Source organism: Homarus americanus, unplaced genomic scaffold (genome assembly GCF_018991925.1).
Source record: "Homarus americanus isolate GMGI-L3 unplaced genomic scaffold, GMGI_Hamer_2.0 scaffold23578, whole genome shotgun sequence".
NCBI classification, from domain to species: Eukaryota; Metazoa; Arthropoda; class Malacostraca; order Decapoda; family Nephropidae; genus Homarus; species Homarus americanus.
This window is the reverse complement of record NW_024733231.1, coordinates 7,052,998-7,070,942: the sequence shown is the minus strand read 5'-3', so window position 1 is coordinate 7,070,942 and position 17,945 is coordinate 7,052,998. Positions and strand designations below refer to the sequence as shown.

The 17,945-nt window shown below is 37.8% G+C and overlaps 1 long non-coding RNA gene across 1 annotated transcript; it reads right to left on the bottom strand.

Annotated features, from left to right (window-relative positions):
* Positions 1 to 3,846: 3,846 nt before the first annotated feature.
* Positions 3,847 to 17,766, bottom strand: LOC121869660. The gene is made up of 4 exons (XR_006089575.1): positions 17,694 to 17,766; positions 12,041 to 12,138; positions 8,693 to 8,875; positions 3,847 to 6,554 (listed from the first exon to the last, which is right to left on the bottom strand). It is a non-coding gene; the product is annotated as an uncharacterized LOC121869660 (long non-coding RNA).
* Positions 17,767 to 17,945: the final 179 nt, after the last annotated feature.

Below are 17,945 nucleotides of genomic sequence, written 5' to 3'. Positions count from 1 at the left end.
CATACACTTGCCAGAAGAGACTTCTGACCCCCACTCTAAAGGGGTAGGGGAAAGGGGTTCAGATGCAGTTGATTCCAGTTGATAGATGAAATGCCCTTCATGTTGGGGTCAGCTGCAGTTGATAGATGAAACTATGGTGGGGTCAGCTGCAGTTAATAGATGACTCTCTTTATGGTTGGCTCTGATGAAATAAAACCTAACCTAGGATGTGGAAGAAACGAAAGAAAGAAATCCAGTGCAGATTAAGTAGTACAAATCCTTCCTTCACTTGTATAAAACTTCAGTCTAGTCTACGGTCCTCCCTCACTCTTTATCTGCTTCAGTACAGTAAATCTTACATTCTAGTCATGTTTCCCTCACTTACACATTACTTCAGCACAGTTTTAATTCACATCACCAGCCTCTTCACTGTAATACTCATCAATCATATTTCCAGCAGTCTCCCCTATCCATTAACTTGGTACAATACAACCATTCCTTTCAATGAACTTTAGTTGTCTGAAGTCATACAACTGGCTATCCATCACTCTGTACTGTACCAGGGAGCTATCTTTCATCATAATGATCCATGGAAAAGCAAGAATTTTAATCCCTAAATAACATTATGCATACAGTACAGCATGCCCTTAAAATTCATGGGGCTTGGGTCTCAAAATGGCCACAAATTGCCAAATAAGTGAAAATCATTTGCTGATGGGTTAGGAGGTGGGGGTAAATTTTACTTGTGTGCAAAGAAATGTATATTCCCTTCATGTGTTTGCCCGTATGACAATTACAGTAAACCCTCAAAGATCAAGACTAAAAAGGGGGACCAGCTGTCCGAATCTTCCAGCAAATGTACTAAATGTATAAGAACGATAAAGCCAATTCCAAAAAAGTTACATCAACACCCACAGTAATAATGTGGCAGCCGCAACTGACAAACACAACATGTGATGAGAGAACAATAAGAAATAAACAAAGACAGCCTCATTAAAAAAAACCTAGGGAGGAGAGACTGTGAGACATGTGGTGGACTTTGTATAAGAGTTGCACATCACAAGTGTAGCTTTAAGTAATACTTGTAACCCAGTGAGAACAAAACCCCAAGTACATGGGAGTAACTCTACTAACACACGAGGATCACGCTCACAGCCTTCAAGGAGGACAATATTAGAAACTGAGCCAATTAGTGTTGGTGCAAGAATGACACAAGTCTAGTTAATAGGACTGGACTATTGTGTGCACAGGTGGACACACAACAGCCAGACATCACTGGGATCAGAGTCCTGGGGTTAAGAAGATGTGTTCCACGGTGAATTTTGTTTACCAAGGTATCACCCACCATTCAGAAAGGACTGGGCTCCAAGAGGTGGTGGTGTAGTACTGAATGACAGGAACACCAGACAGTAACCAGAAATGATGAGCTAAATGAAATTAGATCATCCAAATCTACTCAGTGTAAACTAATAGCATAAAGCAAAAGGAAGCTGACAGTAGTTGTGTTATATAGGGCTGACTCAGCCTCACAAGGGGATGTGCCAGACTCCATAGTCATCCAGAACACAAGCTCTCATTATGAGACAGTAGACTGGGTGACTCTTACCACACAAGCTGAGAGAGAAGAATTCCTTGACCTCCTTCAAGACTCATTCCTCACAAAACACACGATGGAACCCGCCACAGAAAAAACATTCTGAATACTCTCTTAACAACTGAGGAGGCAATGGTGGCCAATGTCCATGTCGGAGTAAAACTAACTCTGGCACACACCCACTACATATACCTGACCCTTGCTTTATGTCAACTCACTATATCCACAATACCTGAGAACTATTGAGAAAATTTTGAGGGACACCATCATCTAATACCTGACAGGGTTGTTATGATTTAAATCAAATGATTTAAATCGATTTAAATCAAAGTAAAAAAATCATGATTTAAATCAAAATGATTTTTTACTAATAACTGTTTTCTCTTTTTATTCTACATGATTGAAAAGTATATGCAATGCAGCAGGCTAATAACATTATTTGGATTTACATAATTATGTACTGTACTATAGTCTGTTCTCTCCAGTTTTGCGAAACCTTGATCATATTCACCCTTCCGAACAGTGGAGCACGAAGAGTTTATCAAGATGATTAAAATGCTAAGACCAGGATATGTTCCACCTAATAGACATCAAACTGGAGGGTCTCTTTTGGATCAAGCCTACGATTCAGTGATTAAGAATTATTCAGAGGAACTTAGTGGGAAAACAGTTTGCATGGCCATGGATGGATGGAGTAATGTCCATAATGAGCCTATAGTATGTATAACTTTAACAGTGGACAACCGTATTTATCTTGTTGACTCTATACACAGAATCAAGACACACAGCTGAATATCTGTTGAAATTAGCTGAATGTGCTACAAAAAAGTGTGAAGACAAATTTGGATGCACAGTAAGAAGCTGTGTAACAGATAATGCTGCTAATATGGCAAAAATGAGAAGTGAATTCAGACAAGATAAATCCATTATAACATATGGTTGCTCTGCACACCTGTTAAATTTGCTTTCACAAGACCTGCAAATCAAGAACATTAAGGAGCACATTACTGAAATCATTAAGTACTTCAGAAATCATCACATCCCAGGATCTTTGTATAGAAGAGCAGGAGGAACAATGCTAGTAATGCCATCAGACACACAATGGAACACAGTGACAGATTCTATTGAATCTTATTTAAAGAACTGGGAGACCCTTGTCAAAGTGTGCAAAGAAAATAGTGAAGACATTGATAAGAAAATTGAAAGGAAAGTTAATGATAAGGCATTAAAAAGAACTGCAGAAGACTATTTAGAGAGACTTAAGCCTATTGCTGTGGCATTGGACTGTGTCCAGAGAGAACATACCCTATTAAGTGATGCTGTAGAAATCTGGGTAAAACTGAAAACTGATATTAAGGAGTATTTAACAGATAAGAAGGATATGGATAATTTTGAAAAAAGAATCGAAGTAGCATTGACACCTGCCCATTTTCTAGCTAATGTGATAGATCCAAGTTATCAGGGCAGACATCTGACTCCTGAGCAGCGAGACATTGCAGAACAGTATGTGTGCGAGTCTCTTCCACATTTCCTTTCAACATTAATGTCCTTCCATGGAAAAAGTGCACCATTTAAAGAGGTCTATTTTGGTAAAGATGTTGTAAAATCTCTCTCGCCCCTTGCTTGGTGGCAGTATTTTGCCAATGATATGACAGAAAATGTAAAGGATGTTCCTAGGCAATTATTTACAGCTGTTGCATCACCAGCAGGGGTTGAGAGAATTTTTTTCACATATGGATTTGTACACTCAAAGGTAAGAAATCGCCTAGGACAGGAAAAGGCATCTAAGCTTGTCACAGTACATAAGCATTTCAATGTTCAACTAAGCTAATTTAAATGTTTTGAACTGTTTTTGTTGTTTACAGAATGAGAATATTGTGTTGACTTGAAGTTATTACCGGTAATTCTTAATACACTATAATCCTACAAATGTAAGAAAATAAACTTGTTACCAGTATTTTTTTTTACAAAATGAGATTATTATTCTGTTGACTTGAAGAAGTTAAGTTATTAATTTTTGAAACACTGTAATCCTATAAGAGCATTTATGTTAAATTTCATTATTACGTTTGGATTTGTGCACTCAAATGTAAGATATGTTACCAGTTTTCTTTATTTTACAAAAAGAATATTATTGTGTTAAATTCCATTGTTACATCTACTGCATAAATATCTTAATGCCAATTTTCTGTTTATTATCCTGAATAAGCTTTGGTTTAAAAATACTGTTTTTATGGTTTAAAAATACTATTTTAATGCAATTAGTAAAAAAAAATCGATATAAATAAAAAAAATCTGATTTAAATCAAATAAATCGATTTTTTTTTAAATCATGATTTATTCCAACCCTGATACCTGACCAAGCAGTCTGATCAGTGCATCACAACATGAGACCATATTCACAGTTGTCATGCCTAACCATTGGGATCTTTAAGTTTGTGTAAGGAGAGATTATTCAAGAAAGTGCTTCGGGAACTACGATGGGTCAGAATCCAATCCTCCGGGCAGAGCCACCAACATTTCCAAATCGGCTGTTGCCACATCCCAGATATTAAGTACCCCCAAAATATTACCCTTAAACAAACAAACAAACACAAACAATCACACACACAATTATGTGTTTGTCAGGTTTGTTTTGAAGGCTGAATTTTAGCCATTTGTTGGCCACACTAGGTTGGCCAATGGTTGATACGTACACCACAAGTGAGCTGTCACAACACGACGTGGTATATATGGATAGCCATGAATGCTGCATGCCGCTGTCTTTTAAACAGCACAGTGCTCTAGTTAGCCTTATTCAAGAAAAGAGAAAAATTATTTTAGACAAAGCATCTGACACCTGGAGCTGTGATAAGAGAAAAGCTTCGTTTGACTGTTGATGCACGGCAACACACTCATGATCAGCCGGAATTATTTAACACTTGTAAATAACTGACAATCTTTCAATGTCGTTATGTATATGGAAAATAAGACTCGGTCACCAACAAACTCATTTCCAATCAGTTTTGAATGCTGTATACAGTACTCTATTTTATCTCAATATATCAAAATTTGGAGGGTATTTTTATATGCATTGCAACTGCCATACAATGGGTACCCCCTCCTGATGAATTATTCCAACAATCTCAATAGGAAACCCATCAACTGGGACTGCCTTTGGGTCTGTAGGCATCTCCGAATAACCACACATGACGGCGCTCCCAATCAGTCGGGTGGCGTAACGTCTGTGAATACGACTTAGGATATCATGGAGACTATCCTGCTTGACAAACTTACTCACTTTCCTTGAAATGATAACAGACTACATGGACCAAGACTTACCAGTCACTGGTGTAGATCTGTTGATTGTTGAAATGCGCCTCTGAACATAACCATAACAAAATACATCTTTTATATTATTTTAAAAAGCACAATGGTTTGGCAGAAATGACTTGCGAGGACTGCCTGATAGGCTGACCCATGATACTTGCATTACCAAAACTATTGTGCCAACTCATGTGACCCGAAACAGCTAGACCTCAATGTCACTAGCTACCTCAGCTCAAAGGAGGGGATAATGGCCTAGCAAGACTATGTTGGTCTTTGTGAAAACAAGTTTGACATTGCTCTAAATTGTTCTTATTTCATCACTAAAGTATTTACCAGTATAAAATCCACCAATTACTTAAAAAAACACAAACTTATTAATGGCGTCCTATCTTGGGCAACCCGTGTGCAAAACTAACTCCTTTTTTAATCCCTGGGTTCTCATGGATGTCCCTTCAAAATGATAGAATCAACCAGACAATGAAAACTCTGAATCTCAGAGTGCTCCCCTGGTTATATTAAGAATTACATTAATTGTAAGGGGGGATGATTATCCAGGTATAGGAAACATTCCAACTCGATTGTAGAGGGGGATGCACCCCCCCCCCCCACCAGTGGATGCGTTGTACAGTTGTGGTCTAATTTTGCTCCTCGTGGTAAAACCAATTCTCTGACCTAACTAACCCTGACTGTCAACTGATGTAGGTATGCTGTTTTATATAATTTTGGGACGAGCAAACTCTTGACAATAAGTGTGCATACATGGGTTTCTCTCGGGCACTTGACAAAGTCCCAAATTCACAGGTAGCCTCTAAAATCTAGCCACATTGTATCACAGGCAAAATTTTGAAGTGGATTAACAACTGGTTTGACGACTGGACTCAAAGGGTGGTCATAAATGGAGTACATTCAGAATGGAAAAAGGTCCTCAGTGGTGTAGCACAAGGCTCTATCCTTGGATCCACTGTGTTTGAGATCTACATAAACGACAAAGATGAAAATATATTTAGCCACATTGCCAAGTTTACAGACGACACTGTACAGTATTTGAGAAGGTAGCAAGTCAAGACGATGTTGCAACCATAAGCTGTTCAAATGGTCTTGAGACTGGCCAAAAAAATTTAACAATGCAAAATGCATGACTCTGTATGTAGGATAAAACAACACAAATCAACATTATTCTGTTAATAACACTTGGCATTGTAATAGGTCAGTCACTGAAGGCAGCACAAGTGGGGGCAGCACTGACCAAGATGAGGGAATTATAAAACAAACCCTCTAACACAAAGATAGATAAATGCTCCTTAATCTGTACAAATCTCACGTACTTCCCAGTCTGGATTACTGTACTGTACAGTAAAGCCTCCGATAACGACGGTTCGACCAACGACGATTCATGTGTAAGACCCTAGTTAATTTAGGACCCAATTCAATTGACGTCATTATTTTATTCGCATTTACGACAAAAATATAATAAAAATAAAATAATATTACATTTTCATATAAATAATAACTAAATCCCAACATGTTTTATAAAAATAAAAAAATACTGTAAAAAAGAAGAAGAAGAAGAGCACCTTGCACAAAGAAGCTGCTGGGCTATATGAGTGGTAATGCGCATCACCAGTAAACAAGAGTCGGAACTTGGCGGTCCCTTTGTTTCCACGCATCTGAACTGGAACAAGAGAAAAACTTCATCAGGTTTCTTGTGGCATTTTTGAGTCCCTATTCAACATGAGCAAGAGAGCAAGTGGTGGTGGTGCTGGCTCAAAAGCTAAAAGATAGTGTACAAGTACAAGCTTATCCGAGAAACTAGATGTGTTAAAACGATATGAAAAGGGGAGGGGTCTGTGGATATTATATGGAGCAAGCAATGAACATATTATTTTCTGACATGGATCCATTAACAGAACGAAGCATTGAAATTAACAGGGACGTGAAAAACACATATGACCTCAACATAAAGATGTGTAATGAGAATAAGAAAGCATCTGTGAAAGGTTCTTTCAACAGCTTTATTATTCAAAGGCCTAAACCAGCAACTTAAGCTACACCATCAAATTCAGCATCATAAGCAGCTTCAACAAAAACTTCAGTTTCAGCAACAGCTATGATATCTTTATGGAAAGCTTCGGCCATAGTTGAACCTGATTGATGAAATCATCTGAGAAAAACTTGCACAATATTCATTGGCTGTCCTTATGTTTTAGACTCTACCACCATTTGCAAATAGAATTTATGCTTTACATTAGTAAGTATTATTTAAAACATATATGAACAGTAGTAAGGTTATTTTTACTGTACATTAAATAACATTAATTAAAACATAAAAATTTTTTTACATTAATTTTATTATAACAACAACCAAGGTCTTATTTTCTTGTTTTAGGTGGATAATTGACATTATGGGTGTAAACACGACAACAACAATAGCGTCCCATCTCCTCTTGTGTGATCTTATTATACTGATTTATATTGTATAAGGTGCATTCATAAACATTATTTAAAGAATATAGTTTGCATTTTTCATTAATTGTATTGTTATGGGGAAAAGGAGGGTAAAAAGCCACACAAAAGTTATGAAAAGGTCACACTGGGGAATGCATCTCATTATTATTGCTTTATTTTAATGGTAATTAATGATTCATGATACGATGATTCACCTTACACTGCAATATTGGAGGACACATTACCGTCGTTATTCGAGGCTTTACGGTATACAGTACAGAAATGGAACCCTACCTCCTACCTAACATCCCTATAAATGGTGCACCACCAACACGATAGGACATGACTTTAAGCTTGCCAAGTGATCGTGCAGATTGAACATACGGAAATATTTCTTCACACAGAGGCAAGTTGGCCAATGGAAAAATTTACTAGTATCACAATCATACTGTCGTGAAGTGACCTCTGCTTCCTAGATGGCGTTGCATTTCACTTCTAGAGTAATCAGATGGTGCGCTGTCCACTTACCTATCTGTCAGATAACCTAATTGTATTGGGAGATTGTGTAATGAGTGCGAGTCACTTGGACCTGGAGGAGAATAGAAGAAGCAAGCAGCCTGTGTTTTCCTGCCCTTAATCCAAGTTTGTTTGCTGTTCTCTTTGTTATTTTAACCCACATTTTCCCTCTACCTCAACACCCTGCCCACTTTGACCAACTAATATTGTGGGTAATTTTATCGGTTAAAATTCTCAAAAAATATAAATTTCCAACAGAAATGTTTACTGTATAATAATGTTTGTTTTTCTCTCCCTATATAAGACTCAATATACAGTAATAAATAGGTGTTGGTAATTTCTAAATATTAACCCCCTGTGGACATTTACAATGAACCCTCAAAGATCAAGACTAAAAGGGGGGACCAGCTGTCCGAAAAAGTAGATTGTCCGAATCTTCCAGCAAATGTACTAAATGTATAAAAACGATATAAAAAACACCCAAATACAGTCCATAATATCCTAACCACTGGGGATAGTTATACAGACTTTCCCCTGTGAAAAAGCCATAATTTTCAGCAACATATTACTGTACTCACTTTCTACTCAAATGTACTTGACTAAAGGACTAAAAAAATTATCTCCTGTTCAAACTGTGAGATGTTTATACTCAACTTAATTGCTATCTTGCAAGGATTCCAGCAATGTAAGTTATAAGCCTAAAACCACCTTTACCCTAAAAATCCTATCACCTTCTAGCTGGGGTTTCATTAACATAACTCTTAAAAACTAGGGAATGCCTGTAGAACCTTCCTAATATTACAACCAGAACAATATTAAATAAATACGAGATATTCCTTTAGGTCTTACTTCACTTGCAGGTCCAGTAACATCAGGTTTAGTTAACTTTAGTTCCAGTTCACCAGAGGTCCAGCTCACTGCAGGTCCAGTTAACTGCAGGTCCAATTAACTTCAGGTCCGGCTCACTTTAGTCTACTTCATATCAGGTCCAGCTCAATTCAGGTCCACTTAAGGCAGTGATGGAGAAAGTACCTGAAAATATTACTTAAGATAAAGTACTGCACTGTTACTATATAAAAATTAAAAAATGTACAAAGCAGCTTTCTTCAAAATTACTTAAATAAAAGTTTATTTAACTGAATTGAAACAAAGTAAAAAAAAATAGTACAGCATGCCCTTCAAATTTGCGGACCTCGATTACTTGCGGATGATACCCTGGATGTACCCAAGCATGTCTAAGGGTAGTTTTAAAGTTGCTGGCATTTTTGCAGCCTGGACAGGGAGCTTTTCCTTCACCTGTATTGTATATACAAGTATGTGTGTGTAGACACACATTCATACAATACAGGTAAAAGAATTAATTGTGCTAAGGGCAAACACATACAGGGAATATACCTTTCCTTGTACACAAATAAAAATGCCACCCTCCCCCCCAGTCAGCAAATGTTATTCGAGGATTTGGCGATTCGCGACAATCTTGAGAACCTAACCCCATTTGAAAGGCATGCAGTTGTATTTACAATCCACATTGGGTTAATTTTCAGTTGAGTTTAAGCAATAACTAACGTTCATATTTCTTGTGGCACACCAGGACTGGAATATCAGTTCATCACAGGTGTTAGTGATTTTATGCTTTTACTATATAGTACACTAAAACACAGACAAAAAAAGTTACATCAACACCCACAGTAATAATGTGGCAGCCGCAACTGACAAACACAACATGTGATGAGAGAACAATAAGAAATAAACAAAGACAGCCTCATTAAAAAAAACCTAGGGAGGACAGACTGTGAGACATGTGGTGGACTTTGTATAAGAGTTGCACATCACAAGTGTAGCTTTAAGTAATACTTGTAACCCAGTGAGAACAAAACCCCAAGTACATGGGAGTAACTCTACTAACACACGAGGATCACGCTCACAGCCTTAAGGAGGACAATATTAGAAACTGAGCCAATTAGTGTTGGTGCAAGAATGACACAAGTCTAGTTAATAGGACTGGACTATTGTGTGCACAGGTGGACACACAGCCAGACATCACTGGGATCAGAGTCCTGGGGTTAAGAAGATGTGTTCCACGGTGAATTTTGTTTACCAAGGTATCACCCACCATTCAGAAAGGACTGGGCTCCAAGAGGTGGTGGTGTAGTACTGAATGACAGGAACACCAGACAGTAACCAGAAATGATGAGCTAAATTAAATTAGATCATCCAAATCTACTCAGTGTAAACTAATAGCATAAAGCAAAAGGAAGCTGACAGTAGGTGTGTTATATAGGGCTGACTCAGCCTCACAAGGGGATGTGCCAGACTCCATAGTCATCCAGAACACAAGCTCTCATTATGAGACAGTAGACTGGGTGACTCTTACCACACAAGCTGAGGGAGAAGAATGCCTTTACCTCCTTCAAGACTCCTGATGAATTATTCCAACAATCTCGATAGGAATCCCATCCACTGGGACTGCCTTTGGGTCTGTAGGCATCTCCGAATAACCACACATGACGGCGCTCCCAATCAGTCGGGTGGCGTAACGTCTGTGAATACGACCTAGGATATTATGGAGACTATCCTGCTTGACAAACTTACTCACTTTCCTTGAAATGATAACAGACTACATGGACCAAGACTTACCAGTCACTGGTGTAGATCTGTTGATTGTTGAAATGCGCCTCTGAACATAACCATAACAAAATACATCTTTTATATTATTTTAAAAAGCACAATGGTTTGGCAGAAATGACTTGCGAGGACTGCCTGATAGGCTGACCCATGATACTTGCATTACCAAAACTATTGTGCCAACTCATGTGACCCGAAACAGCTAGACCTCAATGTCACTAGCTACCTCAGCTCAAAGGAGGGGATAATGGCCTAGCAAGACTATGTTGGTCTTTGTGAAAACAAGTTTGACATTACTCTAAATTGTTCTTATTTCATCACTAAAGTAATTACCAGTATAAAATCCACCAATTACTTATAAAAAACACAAACTTATTAATGGCGTCCTATCTTGGGCAACCCGTGTGCAAAACTAACTCCTTTTTTAATCCCTGGGTTCTCATGGATGTCCCTTCAAAATGATAGAATCAACCAGACAATGAAAACTCTGAATCTCAGAGTGCTCCCCTGGTTATATTAAGAATTACATTAATTGTAAGGGGGGATGATTATCCAGGTATAGGAAACATTCCAACTCGATTGTAGAGGGGGATGCACCTCCCCCCCCTCACCAGTGGATGCGTTGTACAGTTGTGGTTTAATTTTGCTCCTCCTGGTAAAACGAATTCTCTGACCTAACTAACCCTGACTGTCAACTGATGTAGGTATGCTGTTTTATATAATTTTGGGACGAGCAAACTCTTGACAATAAGTGTGCGTACATGGGTTTCTCTCGGGCACTTGACAAAGTCCCAAATTCACAGGTAGCCTCTAAAATCCAGCCACATTGTATCACAGGCAAAATTTTGAAGTGGATTAACAACTGGTTTGAAGACTGGACACAAAGGGTGGTCATACATGGAGTATAATTCAGAATGGAAAAAGGTCCTCAGTGGTGTAGCACAAGGCTCTATCCTTGGATCCACTGTGTTTGAGATCTACATAAACGACAGAGATGAAAATATATTTAGCCACATTGCTAAGTTTACAGACGACACTGTACAGTATTTGAGAAGGTAGCAAGTCAAGACGACGTTGCAACCATAAGCTGTTCAAATGGTCTTGAGACTGGCCAAAAAAATTTAACAATGCAAAATGCATGACTGTATGTAGGATAAAACAACACAAATCAACATTATTCTGTTAATAACACTTGGCATTGTAATAGATCAGTCACTGAAGGCAGCACAAGTGGGGGCAGCACTGACCAAGATGAGGGAATTATAAAACAAACCCTCTAACACAAAGATAGATAAATGCTCCTTAATCTGTACAAATCTCACGTACTTCCCAGTCTGGATTACTGTACTGTACAGTAAAGCCTCCGATAATGACGGTTCGACCAACGACGATTCATGTGTAAGACCCTAGTTAATTTAGGACCCAATTCAATTGACGTCATTATTTTATTCGCATTTACGACGAAAATATAATAAAAATAAAATAATATTACATTTTCATATAAATAATAACTAAATCCCAACATGTTTTATAAAAATAAAAAATTACTGTAAAAAAGAAGAAGAAGAGCACCTTGCACAAAGAAGCTGCTGGGCTATATGAGTGGTAATGCGCATTACCAGTAAACAAGAGTCGGAACTTGGCGGTCCCTTTGTTTCCACGCATCTGAACTGGAACAAGAGAAAAACTTCATCAGGTTTCTTGTGGCATTTTTGAGTTCCTATTCAACATGAGCAAGAGAGCAAGTGGTGGTGGTGCTGGCTCAAAAGCTAAAAGATAGTGTACAAGCTTATCCGAGAAACTAGATGTGTTAAAACGATATGAAAAGGGGAGGGGTCTGTGGATATTATATGGAGCAAGCAATGACCATATTATTTTCTGACGTGGATCCATTAACAGAACGAAGCATTGAAATTAACAGGGACGTGAAAAACACATATGACCTCAACATAAAGATGTGTAATGAGAATAAGAAAGCGGCTGTGAAAGGTTCTTTCAACAGCTTTATTATTCAAAGGCCTAAACCAGCAACTTAAGCTACACCATCAAATTCAGCATCATAAGCAGCTTCAACAAAAACTTCAGTTTCAGCAACAGCTATGATATCTTTATGGAAGGCTTCAGCCATAGTTGAACCTGATTGATGAAATCATCTGAGTAAAAACTTGCACAATATTCATTGGCTGTCCTTATGTTTTAGACTCTACCACCATTTGCAAATAGAATTTATGCTTTACATTAGTAAGTATTATTTAAAACATATATGAACAGTAGTAAGTGTTGCTTTCATATTCTTATGTACTAGAGAAATGACGATGTTTTCACACTTACATACGATGGCATTCCCAATCTACTGTATTTAGTTTTTTCTTTACCATTAATGGTTAGCTACTTCTATTGTTCCATTTATTAACATTAAATAACATTACTTAATACATACATATTCATTTTTTTTAGATTAAGTTTACTACAGCAACAACCAGGGTCTTATTTCTTCAGTTTCTTATGTTGAAGTAGAACCATCGTCATTAGTCACTGGTGTTGTAAACGTGAACGAAAACAATGCCGTCTCTTGCGTGTTTCAATATTCTACGTATTATTAATGAATTGCATTGTTCATTTTGCATATACAAACATTAATTCAATCAAATACATATTCAGTAATAAACAATAGTGAATGTTTTGTACACATTTTTAAGATAAATTATGTGGTTTCCTCGAGGGCCCAAGTACAGTATTCATTGCCGTTCCACTATCACTCTTTGTTCTTTAACATCAAAGGTTATTTTTACTGTACATTAAATAACATTAATTAAAACATAAATATTCTTTTACATTAATTTTATTATAACAACAACCAAGGTCTTATTTTCTTGTTTTAGGTGGATAATTGACATTATGGGTGTAAACACGACAACAACAATAGCGTCCCATCTCCTCTTGTGTGATCTTATTATACTGATTTATATTGTATAAGGTGCATTCATAAACATTATTTAAAGAATAGTTTGCATTTTTCATTAATTGTATTGTTATGGGGAAAAGGAGGGTAAAAAGCCACACAAAAGTTATGAAAAGGTCACACTGGGGAATGCATCTCATTATTATTGCATTATTTTAATGGTAATTAATGATTCATGATACGATGATTCACCTTACACTGCAATATTGGAGGACACATTACCGTCGTTATTCGAGGCTTTACGGTATACAGTACAGAAATGGAACCCTACCTCCTACCTAACATCCCTATAAATGGTGCACCACCAACACGATAGGACATGACTTTAAGCTTGCCAAGTGATCGTGCAGATTGAACATACGGAAATATTTCTTCACACAGAGGCAAGTTGGCCAATGGAAAAATTTACTAGTATCACAATCATACTGTCGTGAAGTCCCCGACTTACGACCGACTCGACTTACGTCCACCCACATTTACGACCTGCCTCAGTCGTACCAAAATGTGGTCAAATTATGTATTTTTGAGTCCCAAAGTTAGTACACAAACAAAATTTTCATCTGTAATTCACTTTAAAATGGCTGGCAAGTTTAAAAGTGAGTGTTTTGTGGTGCTGAGAAGAAAAAAGACCCAAATTTTCGATTTTCTATGTGTTATTTAAGCATTTCCGACTTACGACCATTTCGACTTACGACTTGGATGTCGGTCCCTAACCCTGTCGTAAGTCGGGGAGTACCTGTACAGACATTTTGCCTAACAAGAACTGCGGAGATGCAGGATTATTATTCCTCCCCAGGGACAGTGTGCAGTACTAGAGGAGCTGCATGAAGGTCATTTGGTGTCCTCTTGAATAAACAAAGTCACACTCTTTCATATTTGTGGTGGACTGGACTGGACAAGACTCTACAAAATGCTGCAGCATCATGTTCAACCTGTCAGAAGTACCAAGACAAAGCTCCATCTACAGAATTGCATCCCTGGCCCCAGCACCCTTGGAGATGTCCTCACTGGGAATACTGTGGGCCCTTTGAAGGTTCTGTGTGGCTTTTGATAATTGACGCTCACAATAAGGGGTTCGACATTCATAAGACTACAACCACTTTAGCTGTGATGATGATACAAAAATATAGACAGACATTTGGTAACCATGGTATCCCAGAAACTGTGGTGACCAATTATTCTACCTGTTTCTCTTGCCCAGCCTTTGTCATGTCACTTCACTGCCTTGGTCACCTAAGAGGACAGTACTGTAATGGTATAGTGGAGCGGGCAGTAAGGACATTTAAGACGGGTTTGCAGGAGCAGGTTGTAGGAGCCCTGCAGAGATGCTGTTTGGAAGGCCAATGCAGACTCAAATGGATCTTATGAAATGTTCCAGATGGGAGAATGTAGATCAATATCAGCAGTCAGAAAGAGAAGTACTGTATGATCAACTTACGTTTATCTTGTCCCGGGCTACCAAACCTCTCGAGTTGCAGCATTACGGTGGTAATTATTTATAAATTCACAGCCTCAGAGTTTTCATAGAAACAGAATTTAAAAACACTAATTTCACTGTGTTTTATAGTGGACACTGTCGTACCTTGTGCAAATGTGTTAAAAAGTGGTTATTTCTAAATTAAACTTAACCTAACATTGATATGAAAAACAATTCACAGAAGCATTGTTAACAGACCTAACCTTACCTAACTTCCTAGCCGTGCAGATCAACCCTCTGGAGCTCCCAGGCATATTAAACAGTTACTACTATATGGTGAAATTTGATTTTTTATTTTTCTTGGACGTGAGCAGCAATCCAATACGTATCTTATAAACATACACTGGCGTCGATCGGAGATGATTGGCTGTGTACGGCCACATCACACCGAGAGACAAAGTAGTGCACACCTTGTCGTCTAATTATGTACCAAGCAAAGCAATTGGTCAATTTACGACAGCCATGTTTCAAATTTTCCATAAAAATATGTTTTTCCCTTGGTTCTTGTTGTGATTCGAATGATTCTGACCTTCCAAACCTGGCTACTACCCTAAATTGAAAAAGCAATTTCCTTAAAAAAAAAGGTTATCATACCAGAACTCAAATGATGAAAATATTGTAAGAACATAAAACATCAAAACAAATAAATCGTCGGCCTGAAGTCCTCCAGATTAGCCTAAAGGGTATTATTTTACATTCAGACATAGTGCCCCAAAAGTTATAAGCTACTGGAAACATTTAGATCTCACCTATACATGGCGAGGAAATGGATAATAGCGACACAATTTAATTTAATTGATTTTATATAGTTATCAGTCTTTGTGAGATGTTATCGGCGCATCACGCATGCACAATATTGATTGACGTCATCCAGTCGTGACCAATGATGTATCAATATCATCACGCAAATTTTTTTCGACCAATCAAATTTGATTTTTTTCAAAGGAAGCAGCCTGGGTAATTTCATTGACCAGTCTCACAATGGCCGTGGTGAAGGTTGATTGTCATTTGCGCTCCTACGATTATTTTAAGTTTATTGCTGAGTTTTTTCACGAGCGATCATTCCTAATCCTTATGTATCCCTGAACCTTCCAATTCTAACTTAGGGTACAGTGACCCCTCGCTTAACGAACACCTCGGTTAACGTAATTTCGATTAACGAACTGCCTTCCATAAGGATCTTCAATTCGGTTAACGAAAAAAAATTCGCTTAACGAACTTCTTACGAACCGACCTCAACATGTTTTCGCTTGCACTGACCGGGCAACCAGCTTTAGTATCAGTCCGCCAATACATTAATCGGTTCTAGGGCTTAAATTCCTTACTATTTTTGTAAATATCAAGAAGTTTATACTATTCAATAATTTTAAAGTTTAATATTCAATTTTTTAGTCATTTTAACAATTATTGAACAAAATTGAAGGTAAAGTGACTAGTTTAATGCGCGGCATCCAGCCTCTTAACACAGCAAACAGGCGTCAGTCTCTCTCTGTTTTCACTGGAGGTAACATCTTGCTTGAGACTCTCTTCAACTAAACGCTTTTTTTCTGTGTTTCCAAGCAAATTATTGGTCATTTTGAAATATATTTTATATTTTGACAATATATAATGCAGTGCAGCGTTGATTTAAAGAAAATAATCTTGAATTAAACCAGAGAGCTAAAATTTTATGGGTGAAATGGCACCATGGGGTGACTTCTCTTCCACCCCAATGCCTTCTCTTCTTCCTTCCCCTCCACCCCCATTCTAAATCCCATCATCATCATCATCATCCAGGAGCCTTCTACATACACACCTCAAAGTAAGTGAACTTTTTTACAATTTTTGTTGAATTTAGGAAATTTTCGGTGAGCTGGAACCAATTACCCAAAAACCCATTGCAACAATGGTTTCGGTTAACGAACGTTTCGGTTAACGAACAACCTTCTGGAACGGATTGAGTTCGTAGACCGAGGGGCCACTGTATTGTACTTATGTGACATGGCACGTCCCAAATTTTTAACGACTTTAACGTTTAGGTTAGTTTAAGCTAGGGGTTAGGTTAAGCCTACTGGGGGTCTGAAGGCGGAGCCCCGGCTAGGGGTTAGGTTAGGTTTTGTTAGGTCAGATGACTCGTTTTAGTACCCACTCCCCAAAAACCCCGATTTCCCAGGCTCTCCCCCATTATTGTTGGGGGAGGGGGCAAAAACTAGCAATTTCCGTAAAAAAATGAGTCAGATTCACTTAAAACACACCAAAATACACTGGAAAAGTGTATTGGTCTACCCCTAGAGACTTGTGTCCTAAAGCAAAAAATTACCGCCTTAAGGGTTAATATGTAGGACTAACCCGCCGGGCTGCTGCGGCCGTATCATCTCACGTCCATAAAATGCCTCAAATTTCACCATATCATAGTAAATTCTTTCTGTTTAATATACCGAGGAAGTTAGGTAAGGTTAGGTAGGTTTGGTTGGTTAGGTCTGTTCTTCATACCCACAAATGGTTTATTTTAAAAATTATCCATTTTTCAACACAAACTATAATAAAACTGAAAATTCGGCGTTTTTATAATTTTTTTTCAATCAATTAACGCCAAAAGTAACCTGGAGTTCGGGATTGTTTTTAATTTGCTGCCCCTAATGAAAACAAATAAAAAAAATGGCCGTCACACTTGTGCCAGGCGACTCAACACAATGTACTAAATTAACCAATAACGACACTTTGTATCGCCATAATAATCTAATAACAAGTACTCAGTTGTTATTGTTATATATCTGATATGACATTATTATTAATAAATGTCTCACCAACGCCTCACGATGTGGTTTCCTGGAGTGTCAAGTTGTCGTCTTGTTAACCCTTCCGCCATCTTGGTTCAGTGTCCCGCCCACTCCCAACCCCTGCAGCAAGTCACACAAATTAATTCTTTTTTACCACACAACCTAGATTATTTATAACTTATATTAAATTTATGAAATAAAAGATATATATATGAAAAAATATACTATTTTTATTTAATGCTATAGTTTTATGCTTGCAATATTAATGTTATTGTTTGA